General features: G+C 46.3%; 1 protein-coding gene across 6 annotated transcripts in view; it reads right to left on the reverse strand.

Annotated features, from left to right (window-relative positions):
- Positions 1-19,800, reverse strand: part of Arntl (aryl hydrocarbon receptor nuclear translocator like) — a 100,575-nt gene that overhangs the window by 67,027 nt on the left and 13,748 nt on the right. For 4 of the 6 annotated variants that reach the window (XM_027410118.1, XM_027410111.2, XM_027410112.2 and 1 more), the window contains one exon: positions 8,138-8,210. The gene's annotated coding sequence lies outside the window, so the exon portion shown is untranslated. Of the gene's footprint in view, positions 1-7,135; positions 7,291-8,137; positions 8,211-19,800 lie in introns of all 6 variants that reach the window. The other 2 variants (XM_027410114.2, XM_027410116.2) reach the window with 1 other exon arrangement.

Raw genomic sequence — 19,800 nt, forward strand, 5'->3', positions numbered from 1 at the left:
ATTATACAAAGAAAATACACAGCACACACCTGCAACTGAAGCAGCTGCAGACACATCTGCATCACCAGCACACACCTGCACCTGAAGCAGCTGCAGACACATCTGCATCACTAGCACACACCTGCACCTGAAGCAGCTGCAGACACATCTGCATCACCAGCACACACCTGTACCTGAAGTAGCTGCTCTTATGGAAGTTACTTGTGTTTCTCCCTTGCCCTTTCTGCAGAACCCTGAGACCACAAACACTAAAGCCAGGGCTGCTTTGGGCCCTTATGGGCTCCAGGACAAGGATGGTAGGTGCACAGGTCATTATGACCCACATGGTCAGTCATCCTTGGGAATATGTGCGGGTTCACACACACGAGTCTCTGTCCTAGGAGGCCCAGTGGCCCCTTTCATTATAAGAAAAAAAGGAGGGATGGGTGTCCATGGTAGACAAAGGACAACAAGGGGGCAGAAGGGACAGACTCCACCAAGCCTAGATGCTTCCTTAGCAGATGGCTCTAATGAAGATCCCAGGAAGTGAGGCTTGGTACTAATTCCACGACACAGCACAAGGAAGCTCCACAGAGTAGGGGTCTGTGGATGTTACACAATCAGCACTCAGACAAGTGGAAGGGAGATTCCATGGGTGAGTGACTGATCCCTTGGGCTGTCAGTCAACCCAGTGTGGGGCACCTACTTAAAAGAGTTTTAGACCAGGTGTTGGAGGCAGTGGCACACGCCTTTAATCCCGGCACTCTTGAGGCAGACACAGATGGAACTCTGGAGTTCGAGGCTAGCCTGGTCTACAAAGTGAGAAGGAGAGCCAGGACTACACAGAGAAACCCTGTCTTAAAAAAAAAAAAACAACAACAACAACAAAAATCTGCTGGGTGGTAGTGGTGAACACCTTTAATTCCAGCACTTGGGAGGCAGAGGCAGGAGAGTCTCTGTGAGTTTGAGACCAGATTGGTCTACAGAGTGAATTCCAGGACAGCCAGGACTGTTTCACAGAGAAACCCTGTCTTGAAAAACCAAAAAAAAAAAAAAAAGGTTTTAGATACTGTTACCATCCTGGGGAAAACAGGGACTGTCCAACATGAAAACAAACAGCCACTGGCCCAATAAACACACAAATAATTGCACAGTGACCTCTGTGATGAATGCTGACAAGGAGGAGGAGGATGGGTTGCTTGCACACAGGACACAGGACATAGCAGAATGGGCATAAGCACACATAAGCAGCCTGGAACCTGGGACTACGCTTGCCACTACCAGATTCAGTCCAGGCCTCAGAGTCCCACATGATATCTTATGGGTAGTCACAATAGTACCTCAGTTGACATTGTCTGAGCCCCTGTGTGCAGTAGCTTCCCACCAAGCACTTCCCATTAAGCAGTGTTTGACACACACTGAGCTGTCAGTTGTGTGAGCAATGACATGTGGAAAACAATGGTTAGACTACCTAGCCTTCTGAGCTGAGGAGGTGGCTAGGGGCTAGAGAGCTTGCCTAATGTGTGAAGGCCTTAGGTCAGTCAACAGACCTAGTATTCTTTATTTTATTTTATTAGTTCAAATTAGGAACAAGCTTGCTTCAGATGTCAATCCCTTCTCCCTCTTCCTCCCCTCCCCCCCAACATCCCACCTGCCACTAGCCATCCCCCCTCCACTCCCCAGGCAGGGTAAGGCCCTCAAAAGGGGCTCCCCAAAGTCTACCACATCATACTGGGCCAGGCCTAGGCCCTTCAGACCTAGTTTTCTTATCAAGGAAGCTTTCCTGTGTATCTGCTGGAATGCACACACAGACGTGGGACAGGCAAGGACGGGGAAAATGTTTTCCATGCAGATAGAGCAGCTGTGGAAAATCCCTGCACAGCAAGGCAGTCTGGTAAGCAGGAAAGCAACTGAGCACCCATTTGGGCACCCTGGGCAGCAAGACACCTCTGAGTCTAGACAGCTCTCTTCTGGAAAGTCTTCCCAGCTTACTTTGAGGACACATAAAAGACCTGCATTCTTGGCACACCATCCCAGTTCTACACAAAAGGAAGTGAAGGAGACAAGCATGGAGCCCCCTTACAAAAACATGTGCATTGATCTGCTGTAAACTCCATCACTGTGTTAGCTCCCAGGGGACTGCAGACACTTGCCTGGGATGCCTGGTCAGAGTCTTGACAAGTTCATGTCACTTCTCAGTACACACTCACTGAGGACATCACAAGACACCAGATGTAGTAAGGATGTCCCTTACCATCTATGCCCACAGAGGGCAACTAGGGATCCACACCCTACAGCCAGACTAAGGGAAAGGCTACCAGATGGGAGATGGCAAGAATCAATACTGGGCTAATTTAAGATATTAGATAGATGGACTTCAATCCTGAGAATTCCTTGATGGATTATTTTTTCATTGTGAATTGCAAGTATTATTCCATCAACAACAAAATGTAATTGAAAGTCAGAGGCAAATAACACAGAAAATAAATGTTCCTGAAGTCCCAGGATGTTGGGAAACACAACAGTCAACCACAAGCCTAGAACAATCTGCCCAGCACTTGAAGTTAAGAAGGGGCTTGGCCCCATCAAATTCAACCACCAATGAACCTCCAATTCCACGTACATCTGATCACATTACAAATCTGTTGTTTAGCTGTGCAAACAGACTCTGCTATCCACACTCTTTCAATAAACACTTCCTGAGCCAGGTGCACTGTGCTGGCGGAGAATGAAGGGGGGGCTCGCTCTCTCCCTCCCTCTCTACCTCCTTCTCTGTCCTTCCCTCCTCACTCGTGCGTGCGTGCGTGTGTGTGTGTGTGTGTGTGTGTGTGTGTGTGTGTGTGTGTGTGTGTTCTCCGCCCTTAAGAAGCTCAGTTTACTGAACATAACAGGTAAGGAAGTCAACAGCTCTCCAGTAAGTGCCTTATATACCAGAGAGCCATGCAGGGTATTCTGGAAGGCAGGAGGAAGGTTAGCTCCAGGTCAGGGGAGGAAGTGAGGGGATGTCCAGTAGAACAGAGGAAACTGGAGCTGCGCCCCTACTTGGGGAATAGTGGTCAGGTCATTCCCAGGAGAGAACCCAGAGCTGGCAAAGGTACTGGAAGCAGAAGCTATTGGTGGCTGGGCTGGGTTGGAACTCTGAGAATGTGGCAAGTGGCTAAATACCAGGTAATGGGAAGGCTACAGGTTGTAGAAAGGGCTTAACTTTACTCTAAAGCCAATGGGGATCCTGTGGAGAGATTTAAGTAGAAGAGGCCATATGAGATGTGTGAGTTTGAAACAGTATTGCTAAGAATATGAACTAGAATGGAGGAAGAGAAAGATGGGGAAGAGAAGAAACATGATTGACAAAGGCCAGTGAGATGGCTCAGCAGGTAAAGGTGACTATCACACAGACCTGACAAGATACTGGATAAGCCAGCTGACAGAAAGGACAAGCCAAGGATGAGTCTAGAAGTGGAGAGGGGAACAGGCCAAGGGCACTCAGATGAGGGTGACAGCTGTTGGGAGACTGGGCAAAGTCTGGCTGTGAAACAGGCCTACAGACCCTTGGGGAAAAGGAGTACAGATGAGCTCTTCCAGGAAAACAGCAGAGAGATGAAGAAGGGGCCAAGCAGAACCTTACACCAAAGATAGGAAAAGGGCAGGGTACAAGCAGGCTTACGAGGAGAGAGCCAGGGGAGAGTAGGCCACTGGGATGACCCAGGGCCAGAACGCTGAGCACCACCAGAGAGACCTCAGGACATTGCCCCTGACTGTGGAAGCAGGGGCAATGAAGTCATGAGCAAAAGACCAAGAGGAAGTGTAGAGATCATGGCTGACAAACCCATGCCTCCTCCAAGAGCTTTGGTGATTCCCCACAGGCTTCCTCCACTTTGCTCGTAGGAAAACCCTTCTCTGAACACCCTACCTGACCCATCACCCCTCCCCACTCTCAACCTCACTTTACTTCTCACCATGAGCACTCCTGGTGTTCTAGACATGCTGTTGTCTGCCTTGTGATGATAGAAACCCTGTTACCTCCTTGCCCCTTGCCCCTTGCCATCTGTGGTGGGCAGGAGAGCTGGCCCTGGGGTACAAGAGCAAGAGAGCTGGTCCTGCCCCTCACTAGCTGAAGCACACAGGAAAGCAGGCCCTACACCTCGCCTGGGGAGCACACTAGAGCTGACCCTGTAGGTGGGGGCACAGGTCAGCCTGTCCTATGTACATGAGAACAGGAGATGGCACCTGCCCCTTCTCTCATATGCCATGTGATGTCATGGGTGGGGGAAATATGCCCTCCAGCCCCGACCCCTTGCCAACTTGGGCAGGTGGGAGAGCTGGCCTTGGGTGCTGTCCCTCACCAACTGTAGCAATGGGAGAGGGGGCCATATACTTTGCCTGGGCTAAACAGCTGCCCCTGGTGGTATGAGTGTTCGAGAGCCAGACCTGAGGGTGTGAGAGCAGGAGAATTGGCCTTGTTCCTTGCTTCCTGCTGCATTTGAAGAGCTAGCTGGGACAGTGCTGAAGAGCTCACCCTGGTGGTGATGGATGGTGGTGAAGATGAGGGAAAGCTGGTGGGCTGACCAACCCAGGCCCAGAACCAGGCTTATAGCCCACCCCAACATTCACCTCATCTATGAACTGCTGGAATATGTAAAGAGGCTGGATCTTTGGATCCAAAGCTATGGGATCTCCATGACACAGAACAACAACAGTATATCCAGGAAGAGTCCCAGTGACAGCCCATCAATGGTATAGCAGAAGCCAGGCCAAGGATCCATGACAAAGGCTCCAGAGCTACAGAGAAACCCTGTCTCAGAAAAAAAAAAAAAAAATGTTTGGAGGTATAAGAGGTATACTGTGTGACTCACTGGGCCATACCACAGCTTCCATGCCGAAATGTTCTTTTCTTTTCCTTCCTTCCTTTCTTTCTTTCTTTCTCTCTTTCTTTCTTGTTTTTAGGTTACACTTTTAAATTTTGTTTTGTTTGGGGGGAGGAGATCACAAGGGCAGAGGGGAGGGGACAGGGAGATGAGTGAGACTGGGATGCATGATGTAAAATCCACAAAGATTCAATTAAAAGTTTTTTAAAAAAATTAAAAAGAAAAAAAAAAAAGAAAGAAACCCCGTCCTGTGTCACCTGTTTAACTATGGTACTGAGAACAGAGCCTGTCATATATCTGAAAACTAGAACTGTCTGGGAAGGATTAGGAGGTGTGGCCTTCTTAGAGGAGGTGTGTCACTAGGGGCTGGGTTTAAGGTTTCAAAAGCCTATGCCATTCCCAAGTCGCATTCCTGCCCTGGTGGTTGTATCTCAAGATATAAATTCTCAGCTACTGACCAGTGCATTGCCTGCTGGCATGTTCCCTACCTTGATGGTTATGGACTCTAGCCCTCTGAAACCATAAGCCCCAAATTAAACACTTTCTTTTCTAAGTTGTTTGGTCATGGTGTTTTATCACAGCAATGAAGTCAGTATCCAATGTCACCTGGCTCACTGGAAACAACAAATAATTAGAGAGCATATAATACACTCTAAGCCTGCCTGTGCTATATGCTGGAGACATGGTGAGAAAACAAAATGGGATGTGCCTTTGTGACTTGATGCTGGAGACAAGCAGAAAAATTGCAACATGGTCACCACACAGTTAGACCTGGAATTCCACTCTCATGCCTTTTATGGCAGTCCCTTTCCAAACCCAGAGCTGTCTCTTTCTCCAACTGAAGGACAATCTTCCTGGGATGTTACTAAGTGTTTGAGGTTTGATTGTCATCTTTTCCAGATTTTCAAACAACTCTCACTTTTTTCCCCTGTTTTTTCAAGACAGGGTTTCTCTGAGTAGCCCTGGCTGTCCTTGAACTTGCTTTGTAGACCAGGCTGGCCTCAATCTCACAGAAATCCATCTGGCTCTGTCTCCTGAGTACTGGGATCAAGGGTATACACCACCACACTCAGGCTCCTAAAAAATAAGAACACCTACACTATGCTCTCAATTGTTAGTCTGACTCCATCTATTTCTACATCAGTGGGAGAAGAAATCCCAGACTTAGATAAAGAAACCAAGCACACATGCCAAGGGTCATGCAGAAGAGGGTTCCAATACCTTGTTACTTTGCCAACTTCTCGGTAACTAGATTTCCTTATTGCTGAAACTGGAATACTAACTCTCCCAGCAGAGGTCATGCAAAGTTGAAATGGAAAGATGCACATGGAGGACTCAGCATTTCAGTGGTGGCTCAATAGGCACACCCACTGCTTCTGTTGTTCCATCTCAACCTCCTACCTTCACACAAACCAAGGCAAAAAGGGCTTAGCATTCCAACCACAGAGCATATGCCAAGATGCACAGAGCACAAAATGGTCAGTAACCTAGGAAGTGACCTCAACTCCCACACACTTGTCCAGACTCCCACGGTAAGTTTGACTTCATTTGGGCTATTTTATTTTCTCCCCTATTTTACACAAATACAACTATTTCTCCCTACAGATCACATTTTGTGTCTCACAGCCAGAGTGCAAACCCAGGCTGGATTCCACAGTGCAAGTTGTGGCAGAGTTAGGAATACCACACCTCAAAGCTAGCCTAAGAACACAATCAGAAGCCCAATGTACACACAAGCACCAACACACTCAGCTCCAAGAAAGGCAAGGACTGGTCACAACATGCTTGGCCTGCCTCAAAGTTACAGGCTAGGCTCTTCTGGCATACCTTTTCCTTGGCCTCTGGGTGCCTCTCACCTTCTTCCTCCCACCCCCAAGTTATGCATGTTTATCAAAGGTCAGCCCTCCACTTATTCAAAACTATTGTGTGCAGCCTGAGAGATGGCTTAGCTGTTAAGGACTAAGGCTAACAACCAAAAGTACTAAGAAGTCCAATCTACATCTCCAGACATAACTGTCTCCATGCAGGCTTCAGTTCTGAATCACCAACTGTAAACTGGACATCTCCTACCGATGAACCAAGACTTGTCTAACATGCATGAAGGCCTGGGTTCAGTCCTCAGCATGGCAATCAATCAATCACTCAATATCAACATCAACTATCTCTTTCCAGCCATGCCCTGCACTTCTCTTGATGATACTGTTATGAAACAAACATCAAATTTCAACTTTCAACTACTTTGACTCCTGTCTTTAGAATCTACTAAGTCTGAAAATCAAATGGGCTCTTACCTTGCAATCTCCCATCCATTGTGTATCTGCTACTGGCCACATGACAGCCTGTGTGTATTAGTGTTAGCTCCTGTCACTTCTTCACTCAATGTAACTGAAACAGATTCCCACTGCCTTGGAAATAAGTCTAAGAGCCTAAGTTGGAACTTGGGGGTCTAGAAAAAGAGTTGACAAACAACAAACCACAGGTCAAATCGAGTCTACCCCATTTCTGTAGATACGGTTTTAATAGACCTCATTTACAAAGCATCCTGGCTGCTTCCAGGCTACCAAGCAGAGCTGAGCAGCTCTGAACAAGGCCATATTCATCTGGTCCTTCACTGAACGAGTGTGCTGACTTGGGCTATCACTGTCAGATGGCAGTAGGTACCAAAGATCTTGTCCAAGCTACTTCAAAACTTTTGTTCCTGCTGGTCTGTGGATGGGCCCTTTACAGTTTCTTTACACCCTACATTCATGTTCCTATGTACAGAAAATCGTATTCCATCCTTGGACAGTTTTCCATCTACCTTTTCTTCTCAGATAATGCCAAAGCACTGCTTGTCTGTGAGGTCAGCTGCATCCATCCCCCAAGCCTGTGGGTTCTCCTCCTCTGACCTCTGTCTGCACCAGTGGTTCTCAACCTTCCTAACACTGCAATCCTTTAATACAGTTCCTCATGTTGTGGTGACCCCCAACCATAAAATTATTTTCATTGCTACTTTATCACTGTAATTTTACTACTGTTATGAATTACAATGTGGATATCTAATATGCATGATATCTGACATGTGACCCCTGTGGAAGGGTCATTAGACTTCCCATAGGGGTCACAACCCACAGGATGAGAACCACTGGTCTACACCAATCACAAAAACTATCCTTTCTGCCTATGATATAGACTTCTCTGGGATTCAGGCTTCATAACATCCACTGGGCACCTGCAATAATAACAAGCTTGCTCTTCATCCCAAACACAACCTCAACTGCATCATTTGGTAAAAGGGCATCAAACAAACTTACCAATGAAGGCCTAGGGTTCCACATTTGAAACCTTAAGTTTTGTTCCAAAAGTGTACACTGTAGCCACCACCACCTGAAAGCAAGAAAATAAAGGTTTAGCTCTAAAAGAGAATGTTACATGTTCATTTTTAACTGGCACCATGCATAAAGTTTTTACTAACCATTCTTCTGGAATGCCAGCTCTGCTTCTGTCTAGAAAATGCCAGCTTACCCTGCAAACTCATTGGCATAGAGGCCTCTCTGACATACCAAGTACCACCCTGTCAGCTTCCATGGAACACTGGTGACATATCTGTGGCAACACACTATATATGGCAGGATCTCTTATTTGGAGGTAGGAGGTTCTGGACTACAGGTTTTTGAGAGATTTGTAGAATCTCTCAAAACCCTTCTTCTTGACTCTGCTGTCTAGAACACCACAGGCATTTAGATGGTCCTCAATCAATGTGTTCCGTGGCTAAGAAAACAACACATTCAATTCATTACCACATGCCTACATTCTAGACTTCTGCAAGAACATAGTTTTCACCATAGGAATGCATGCCCCAGTCCCATTGCTTTGAATAGGCAATAGTTTGCCAGAAGGATTAGTGAGATTAATCTAAAGGCACACCTTGGCAATGACACGCCCCTGGCAGAAACCTTCAGACGCTCCCAGAATCAAAACCAGGATGTGAGGCCTGTACCAACTGGCCCAGGTTCACTTTGCAGCCTCCACTCACCCAGATTCCCCAAATGGACCCTACTGTCCAGAAAGATAAGACAGACAGTGAATCCTCAAACACAGAGGTTTGTGGTCCACATAGAGCTCTGCACCCTTGACCTCTGACTTGACCTCTGTATTTGAGGATTCACCATGCCCTCTAGTTGGGTATCTTTGTCTACCGTCTTGACCACCTACTGATGCCATCCATTCCAACACTGTAGCCCATACCAGTTTCTTAAGTGTGATTCTTCCTTAAGCTGTGGTGAAATACATGTAAAATAAAGTTCATAATCTCAACTATTTGGCAATATACGGCTTGGCAGTATTCAGCCATGTTCATATTGTACAACTATTGTCACCATCCACCTCCAGAACTCTCTTCATCTGTAGAATAGAAACTGTATCTAAGCCTCTGTGACCAGAAAGTCCTAGTAAAGCATGCATGAATGAATGAATGAGCGAGTGAATGGATACACTGCTGAACACTACCATCTTTTCCAGATTCATTTCAATCCATCTTAAATCACACACACACACACACACACACACACACACTTCCCCTTAGGGCAGAAACTCAAACCTATTTGTAAGGTGAAACTTTAAGCTAAACACATGACCGTGTATCCTTCAAGCCACTAGACCCATGGTCATGTCCTACACGCCCCCATTGTAGCTCTTGGCCTCCGTTAATCACTACTTTAGCTTGACACTCTCCTGCCATGGCTTGCATGCTTTCTTGGTTTTCAACTCACTTTACTGGATAATTCATTGTCTTTGTTTCTTTCTCCTTATCTTACCAGGTCTTCTCTCTTTACTGTCATTTGCTGGTGGTCTATTTAATCTAATTCAAATGTGACCTCTGTACCTGATGCTCACCCAGATTTTTCTCCCAGCCTGGGCCTCTCATTCAACCAATAGTCAATTGCTGTGGTCAAGTCAGAGGTCAAAGGTGCAGAGCTCTATGTGGACCACAGTGGGTATCTCAGGCTCAGCACATCTAACACGACTCCTACCTCCCCAGACCAGCTTGTGGCTCTGTGAGCATCTTAGTATAAGGCAACTTTTCCAGCTGCCATTCTCAGGATCCGAGTTTCTCCCCATATCCAATCCTCACCCAAACTTGTTTTCACATCCACATATATTAGCATGGCCATTTCTCATCACCTCCCCTGCTGTCACCATTCTAGACTGTCACAACAGTTTCCTAATGGGGTCCTCACTTCTACCCTCAGGGCCATTCACACCTCTAGCCATAGCTGACTCTCATTAGAGGAAGAAGTCTGTTACTACATGAGTCATATCAGGTCACTTTGCTAGAATCCTTCAAAGTCTTCCTGGCAAGGAGCCAGAGGGACAGGCATTTCTAAACCTACAGGCCCCTGGGGCAGGTGGCCAGGCCAATGCACCCTCTAACCCCCATCTATCATCCCCTTTTTAGCCTGGCAGTTCTGATGCTTTCATATTCTCTGATTTCTTGAAGAAAGGAAACATTTGAAGGGAGAGGAAGTCGGTGTTCCCTTCCAGCTATGGTATCAGTAAGAGGTCAACAAGTCAGTCCAAGAATGAGATACATGGGATCTGTCACTACTTAAGGACTTCCAAAAATTGCCTTACTGATTTACAAAAATCAGGCTCTCCTTCCAAAGCATGCATATGTAGCCCCAGGGGGTGGAAACCTTTCCTAACCCTCTCTTCTTTCAGCCTCCAGCTGGTCAGTAAGTCTTGTTTACATTTCTGTCTCTACACCCTATCTTCTCTTCCACCTACTGACATCCTAACTGGAGGTAAAATTCAGATGCAATCACTCAGGAGCCATAGTTAGGGCCCCAGCAGCCCTCCTCAGAGCCTCCTAACCACCCCCAGCCATCCCATACACAGATTTCTAATCACTACTCCATATAGGATCTGGACTAGTTCTAATAAAACCTAAATAAAGAATTCCTGCACTACTGTACCATACAGTCCTCAAAACCTGCTAAAGTAAGCCAAGATACACTCCTTTCACCTGCCCTGAGTGCAGATCTTCTTAAATAGGCCACTGGACTGTTTAAGGCACCAGGCTGCCTGGACAGGGAGAGGAACACTGCCCTCACTCCCTGGCCCTTCAGTGATTGGCCCAAAAGAGGCACACCCTCCAAAACAAGCCAATCAGAGCCTTCTTCTAGAACTGATTGCCAGATGCAGAAAAAGGACACCCCTCCTCCCCATGCCCAAGTTGTAAACTGAGGCTGCTAGCAGTTGTGCCCTCAGCTTATCCAGAGGTGGTAAGACCAGTGCCAATACAAGAAAGAAGAGGGGATAGGAGCCAGATGGGTCACTGGCAACACCAATCCCCATTCCAGAGTTCAGCTTCTTTGGTGAACTCCTACACCCTTTCTCCAGTATGGACCTAGTAAGTTCCCACTTACACCTGTGCTAAGGGGATTTTTGTTCCGTGCCCCCAACCCCATACCACCCCACACACACCGCCTCTTTTCTTTCTTTGCTGTAGTCCTTAGGTCAAGAACAGTTCCCAGCATATTGTACTCAATCATCTATTAAGTGAATGAAGCAAGCACATTGGCTGGAGGGCAGAAACACTGGTGAAGCCCAGCTCCATCATTTCCTAGCTGTGTGACCTGAGGCAAGGTTGTCTAGTGGTGTGTTTGTGTGTGTGTGTGTGTGTGTGTGTGTATGCCTCTGTGTATATGCCTGTGTGTGTGTGTGTGTGTGTGTGTGTGTGTGTGTGTGTGTGTGTGTGTGTGCCTGTGTGTGTACGGAGTGCAAATGTGTGCACGTGTATGTGTAAACACATGCTTATGGAAGCCAGAGAACCATCTTCAGTGTTGTTTCTCTGGTCCTCATGCACCTTGTTTTTTGAGACAGGCTCAACTTGCCAAGTATGCTAAGCTGGCCAGCCAGCCCCAAGAAGCTGCCTATCTCCAACTCAGCAGCACTAAGATTAGCGTTATAAACCACTATGACCCACTTTTCTACATGGAATCTGTGATCTAACTCCGGTCTTTAAGCACTTGAACTCAGCCATGTCCCTCACCCTCACCCTCCCTCTGTAAACAGAACTGGAATCATAGTACCTACTCAGAGGGTTTGGGAATAATTAAGATCATGAGCAGAAAATCCCTTCCTTGCAAACAGCTCAGGCTCCCCAAATGCTAACTGCTCTTGTTATCAACTCCAGGCCATATGCCCAGTCTTGGCTTCAGACCCTTCACAGGTTATTAGAACAGTGGCATAGGAAAGGAAGGAGCAGCAGAAATAAATGGCATCAGATTAGCAATTGAGAGCATAGGATAGCATGCCTATTTCTTAGGAGTCTGTTAAAAGGGTGAGAAATGATCCCAGTGCTCAGGAGGCAGAGGCAGCAGATGAGTTCCAGGCCAGCCTGGTCTACAAAGCAAGTTCCAGGACAGCCAAAGGCTACACAAAGAAACCCTGTCCTGAAAAGCCAAGAAACAAAAAATGGGGGCTAGAGAGATGGCTCAGTGGTTGGGAGCACTGGCTGCTCTTCCAAAGGACCCAGGTTCAATTCCCAGCACCCATATGACAGCTCATAACTCTCTGTAGCACCAGTTTCAGGGGATCTGACACTTTCACAGACATACATGCAGGCAAAACATGAATGCACATGAAATAAAAATAAACAAATTATTTTAAAAAACAAAACCCAAAAAAAAGAAAGAAAAGGAAAGAAGGAAGGAAGGAAGGAAGGAAGGAAGGAAGGAAGGAAGGAAGGAGCAGACTGGGTAATTTACAAGCACAAATTCTCCTGGGAGCAATCAGCCAACATTTAGTGAGATTGGAGAGTCACCCAGAGTTCTCAGTGAATTGCCAATGATCAGAGACCCAAGACAAGTGGTGGCAGAGAAGCCTGTGTGGCAAAGTGTGCAGGAAAGTACTGCCACAGACAGCACCACTCCGGTGATGAGAGACACTCTGTGCCTTTTAAGAACCAATTTTCACAGCAAAGCTTAAAGAGGTAGAAAAGCTTCTTACATCGTGGGGACAAGGTAATAAGGCTATAAAAATGGAACCACACAGAACCCACATGGGCCCAATTTTCGAAGAAAAACAGCGATTGCCACAGCATTTAGGATGGGGGAGGAGTCACACTTGGGTCTCAGCAGGAAAACAGCTTTCGAAAGCAATCAGGCTGCAGAAAAGCTCCAGGGTCTGCCAAATAATCAGGGCTGGCTCTCATCTGTCCCCCTTGTCCTACTCCCTGCTTTCTACAGACAACAGGATGGGACAGTGCGGTCCAGTGCCTTTGCTCCAAGAGTGCACTGTACCACAATCAGAAGAGAGAGGCCTTGCTGCTCTCCCTCCCCCACCCCCACCCCACCCCCCCCACCCCCCGCCCCCGAGGCCACCTTCTTCCTTCTGTGCAGACTATGGTTGAGCCTCACCTGCAACTCTGCAGCCCTAGGCATTGCTGGCAAACATCTCATCCCCATCTCTGACCCTCTTCTTGCATCCCTAAACCTCTAAGCATACAGCATCTTCCTCTTTCCAGATCTCATGCCCCAATCACAGCATACAAGCAGGGCAGTTTCGAGGTTAGGGACACAGAGCCTCGAGGTGTAAGGACAGGGCCACCTCAGATCTAACTGTGTGATCCTGAGTAGTTAGCTCATTGCTATAAGTCTTAGCTTACTCATCTGTAAAATGGAGAGGCAGACACGGCTCATTGGAGACCCTGTGTGGATTATATGAGCCAGTTCATATAGGTTTTAGAACCAGCTGCACCCAAAAAGGGTTACCCTAAAGTGCATGCTGTGAACACTGAGGTACATGTCCAGTATTTCAACAGGATCTCAACACAGCTCTTGTCCTTACAGCTTGTCTCTACCTGGGCCTTTTACATCTGCTGGAAACAGCACTCAACCTGCACTTCAGCCCACCCTTCCAGGTGCTGACAAAAACTAGCCATCTCCACAAACCTTCCTGGACTCCCTGCTTGAGAGGCAGAATCTCACCTTTTCTTAAGAGGTGGGTGGGCCTGCCTTTTAATCTCTTAAATAAGCATCAGCTTTAGCCTGTTGCTGGGTCCCACTCCCAGTCACAGGAACAAGGGGTTCTGGGACCTTTTTCCCAAGAGTTTACTCCCTGCAACCTTATATGTAAACATTTACTGGATTAAGATGAATCATAAAGCCTAGAGTCAGGGTCCGCATAAACAGAAATAGCAGAAATGCAGAAACGGAAGCAAGGCACTGTAGATGGAACATATTCGAGGCTCTGGGTTCCGACCCCAGTACTGAAAAAAAGAATTAACAAACCAGCACCCCAAATCCAGTGTTGACCTCAGGGTCAACCCAGTACTAAATACCAAGTCATGGTGTCTTCTTGTTGGTTTCACCCTAGTCACTTCCTAATGGCCAATAAAAAGCTAACATCAAAGCCTTTCCACATAGAGTTATTTGCACCTGGGCATAGTGGTGCACATCTGCAATCCCAGCACTGTAGATGATAATGCAGGAGCATCACAGGGCAAACAAGACCTTGTCTCAAAAAAAATAATAAAAATTCAATTTACTTCCTTGTCTTAGGGCATTTCTTAAAGCGCCCTTAAGGGAATCCATGCCTTATTTCATGATTATTTTAATCAAAGCATCAGGTGTGGGGAGACAAACATCCTCGGTTTTCACAGGCTGACTGCTCCTTAAGAGGATTTATTGATTCACCTCCCCACATAGACAAATAAATTATGGCCACTTTTTGCTTATACCTCCTTTCACATTAGTTACCTGGCTTCTTCACTCATGAAAAATACAACAAAGACTGTCTCCAGCATGAAGTACATTTTTCAAATACATTTTCACAGCATTCTATTTGAAATAAGAAAACGACTCTGTTGAATCTTGGGCCACTGCCATTAGCTAGATAAGTGCCAACTTAATGAAATGATTCTGTAATACACAAAGATGGCTTAATGCAGCATTAGCTGAAAGAACAAAAATTAGGAGCAATCTAAAACCTGCTCCATTACAAGCTCCCAGTTCACTGAAAGCATTCTTTGGATAGACAGAATAGTATGCAGCCGTCTTTAACAAGCATGGAAGAAAGACTGAAGGAAGATATAATGTTCAGAGTGCAAGGGACAGAACAGTTCCTGTCATCTAGGCTGTCCTAGCTGGGGCAGGACAGGTCCATATTTGAAGTCAAACTCAAGGAAAACGAGAGGAAAGTTGGGAGGAAGTCTCAGCACACGGGATTGGAAAGGCAGTCTGGTGGGCACTGGTGTGACAGTGGGAAAGACATAAATCACCCTTAACTGGCTGTTCTGGCTATTTGTCCCCTGGTCCTAGATGCCCCTAAACATGAGCCTTTCCTTCCCGAAAGGCACCAGGCCCTGCCAAGTTCCTATTCCATGGATAGTGCTTCTCATCCCCCTAGAATGTTCTTCTGTATGCTTTCCAATTCTGCCGGCTCTGCACTGCCTTGTCCAGTGGATTTGGGCAAGTAGTTAGACTGTTCCAAAGCTTCATTCTCTTGTCTGAAACAGTGGCATTGCTCTCTAGTCCACAGTGCCTTCCTGAATCCACCACCCTGCTCCACTCTTGTCTAAGGGCTAGAAAGATGGCTCAACAGGTAAGAGCGGTTACTGTCCTTCCAGAGGATCCAAGTTCAGCTCCCAGCATCCATGTAGGGCAGCACCCAACTCCCTGTAACTTCAGGTCCAGGGGATCTGACCCCCACGTCTAGCCTCCAAGGGGATCTGCATGCATGCCACATACTGACCCCATAAAGGGAAGTGTGAAGGTATGTCTGAGCTGTAAAAAATGTGAATGGCCCATTCCAAAGGGAGCAATGATACCCAGGAGCTAAGCAACACCTGTGACCCCCAAACTCTTGACAACACTTTCACAGTGACTAAAATGAGCCCAACTACCCCAGAGCCCCAGGCAGGAAGCAGGAAGCAGGAAGCAGGAAGCAGGAAGCAAAACACTTCCTTGCCAAGCCTGCAAATTGAAGACAAACCCAATGTCCCTTCCTAATGAATACAGCTGACCCCCAAAGTCATCCTGAGAACTAGAAGGAACTATGAAAGTAATGCTGAAACAAAACCTAACATACCTGGGCTAGTGAACATTTGAGAAAGTCCATTTATCAATGGATTGTTCCTCTCCTAAGTCGTCTGTGGGCCTCTTTTCTACATACACAGTGGGTATAGATGCACTTTTACTGGAAGATAAGAATAACCAAATAGAAATGGCAACAAACCCCCCAACACCAAGAAAATCAACTGTGTTCAGTAGCAGAGACTTTCAACCCAGTAGGGATCAAACCATCCCTGCATGAATGACTTCTAGTTAGAAGTTACAGTAAGTGGGTGGGAGGGGAGGAGGATCAAACCGTCCCTGCATGAATGACTTCCAGTTAGAAGTTTCAGTAGGTAGTTGGGAGGGGAGGAGGAAGCCTAGACAATCAAGTGATTCCTCCAATCTCTTAAGAGATTAAATAACTGGGCTGGAAAGATGGCTCAGCGGTTAAGAGTACATGCTGCTTTTCTAGAGGATTGGGGTTCAATTCCCAGCACCCAAATGGTAGCTCACAACTGTCTGTAACTCCAGTTGCAGGGCTTCTAACACCCTCACACAGACATACATGCAGACAAAACACCAATGCACATAAAACAAAAAATAAATTTTAAAAAGAAAGAGAGAGGCTCGGCATTGGTGGTGCATGCCTTTAATCCCAGAACTCCTGAAGCAGAGGCAGGCGGATCTCTGTGAGTTCGAGGCCAGCCTGGTCTACAGGGCGAGTTCCAATATAGGCTCCAAAGCTACACAGAGAAACCCTGTCTCAAAAATGAGAGAAAGAGAGAGAGAAAGAGAGAGAGAGATATTTTTCCCCACCTCATCAAACAGAGACGAGACAAATTTCAAAGGCTTTTTACTCTTCAGCCAGAAAAGAACCATCACTGAGCCTATGTGGAAAGAAGACTGATGTCACTCCATAAAGCTAAGGGTCCAAGGGCTTTCTAAGAAAAGCAAATTCAAAGAGAAGGACAAAGGCCATGCCTCCAGATTTGACAGGAAGGTCTAGAAGACTTCACATGGATGTTCTGGGCAGTCACTGACCTTGGCCTGCCATCAAGCTTTTCTGGGTCACCTAAAGCTCTGTACACAGTGATGTCCAAAGATCTCTGAGCACTGGTGGCCAGAATTTCAGAAACGACAATAAAGGTAGTATTTTCTCAGTCTGTTTGAAGGCCTGAATCTGAGCTACCAGGAGAGGGATTAGGGATAATGAGGAAGTGCAGAGGAGGAGTTCATTAAAAACAGTCCCCTGAAGGCACCACCTGACATCCTAGCTGAGTATCTATCCTAAGATGCTGAATACTGGAGAGAAAATACAAGGCTGCTTCACACAAAGCTGCTGATGCATTAGTCTGGACCCTTACATCAAGACTGGCTTACTGGTCTTCAGAAAAGCTAACTACTTAACCAAGGCAGCTCAGAGATAGCCACCTGGGATGGGAAAGCTAGCTTATGCCTTCAACTTGTGATTTTCCACCTGTAGGCTTGGCCTGGCTCAGGCTGCTGAAGCAACTTAGTACTCCTGAGAGGTATCTTGTTCTCATTCCTCTACACCAGTGATTCTCAACCTGTGGGTCACAACCTCTCTGGTGGGCATATGACCCTTTCAGAGGGGTCACATATTAGATATTCTGCAAATCAGATTATCAGTACATATCATAGTAGCAAATTTATAAAGTAGCAACAAAAATAATTTTATGGCTGGGGGTCACCACAACATGAGGAACTGTATTAAAGGGTTGTAGCATTAGGAATGTTGAGAGCCACTGCTCTATACCAACAAGGGGAGCTGGGGGGAGCCAGGCCTTGGAATTAAGAGTCCTGGGTGCCCATCCAAACTCTGGCCCTCCAGTGCCAGTATGAACAGACACTTTTTACCTCTTCTGGGGCCAGTCTCACAGCCTATAATTATCTTCTTCATGACACTCCTGGTTAGCTTCCTCTCTCCCCAAAGCTCCTTTCCGCTAAGACGAGGTCAGTGGGTCATCCCTGTACCTCGGCCACCACCTGAACAGAGACTGTCACACTACAGGATCGCAACAGCTGATGACAGCCTGGTTTCAGATACCACACAGACACCTTCAAGAGCCACATCTAAGCCTGCCATGCCACATATAGGTCAAATCCCACAGGGATGGGCAGTCTAATGTCTTCTTGAAGCTCTGTGGCTGCCTTGGTGCCTCCAGTCAGTACCTATAAGTGTCCCCTATCCCAGTACTGCTCAGGTCACTCATCCAAGCAACAGCAAAGAAAGAAGGAAACTGTAGGGAGGTGAAGACCACAATAAGTCCTCTTCAGAAGCCACCACCAGAAAAATCAAAGCTGAGCATGAATAGAGAGATCAGGTAGAGAAGGGACCTGAAAGGGCCAGGGGCCACCTGGCCCCCAGTGCAGGAGTCAGAGTGCTGTGATACAGAAAAAAGGGTTGCACAACATGGTGAGACCCTGCCTCAAAATAAATAAATAAATAGTTTCCCAAGTAACAGGTACTGTGCAGAACTCATTTCCTTAAGCAACTACAATAAAGGCCTCGCCAAGTCACAGGAGTGTTGCTGGATATCCTTCCTAGTGTACTAGAGGCCCCAATTCTCAGCTAACATGCAGCAGAGATGTCTGTCACCACACATGTTCCCATTGCCTCAATCAGGAAAGAGTCTCCATCAGTCTGGGAGCATATGAGAGTTCATAGCCCAGGACGAGTGCCAAAACCAAAAAAACCTTAAGTTTGGCTTGCAAGTATGAACCAACTTATTCATAGGGCTAAATCCCCCTGCCCTTTTATGATTATGAAAGTTGATACATGCAAGGTTGAACCAAGAAAACCATACAGTAAGAATAGGAATAAAAATCAGCTCTAAGCTGGGTGGTGGCATATGTCTTTAATCCCAGCACTTGGGAGACAGAGGCAGGCAGATCTCTGTGAATTTAAGGCCATCCTGGTCTACAGAGCTACACAGAGAAACCCTGCCAAAAAAAAAAAAAAAAAACAGCTCTAATCCCTCAAGGTGAGAAGTACTGGTAATATTCTGGTGCCCTTTCCTCCTTTTATTAATGATAATTTAGAAGAGATGAGAGCATACTATGAAGAAATTTCAATAATGTATTTTCTTACAGTAAAACCCATCTACAATCACTCCACACACTTGCCAGCAAGATACGCACCCTTGGTGAAGAAATAAATAATAAAATGAATAATAGAATAAAGTTAGAAAAAGCAACAAAATTAATTAATCTGATGAACCCTAATTTATTTACCAACAGAAAGAAAATCTAATTACCACTACTTCTAGGATGAGAGTTCCCATCATATAAAAACATGAAGCTCGTTTTTATAATGTCTGGTCTAGATCTTCTCTTCAAAGCAATAGTTTTGAATAAGACACATGTTTTCAAACCAAAGGAATTTTATAACTGCATCTGATTATTCTGAAGCAGGAAATCAAGTCTGGGTGGACTCAGGAAAGCCAGCAGCTTGGCCAGGTCATTTTAAAGGCTGGTTCACATTCATGAACTCTGTCTTCAGGTATGTTATATCCTGTCACCCACACAGTGGAACATGCTAAGGTGTCTTGCGCCAACCAGTTGAGAGCTGCTCTAATGTCTGCTCTGATGCTCAATGGCTACTGGGTTTTATGCATGGGTTTGAGTGCTTGGCCAGCAAAGAGTCTCTGAATCCTTCTTCATGAAGAGAAGACTACAGGATGGAAAGCTCCTTTACATATGCCCTTTTCCTGTCTTGTAATATCCATGCTCCATGGAGTACTGGGACACAATAGTGAACAGATGTTCCACCTATTCCCATGGAGCTGCAGATGCTCAGAGATCCCCATCTGTTAGACCCACACTACTCTATCCATAAAGGCCATCAGCTACTCCTCATATAGATGAGAAAACATTTACTGGAATGTTCTACTCAG

This window comes from Cricetulus griseus, chromosome 3, assembly GCF_003668045.3.
Source record: "Cricetulus griseus strain 17A/GY chromosome 3, alternate assembly CriGri-PICRH-1.0, whole genome shotgun sequence".
In the NCBI taxonomy this organism is placed as follows: domain Eukaryota; kingdom Metazoa; phylum Chordata; class Mammalia; order Rodentia; family Cricetidae; genus Cricetulus; species Cricetulus griseus.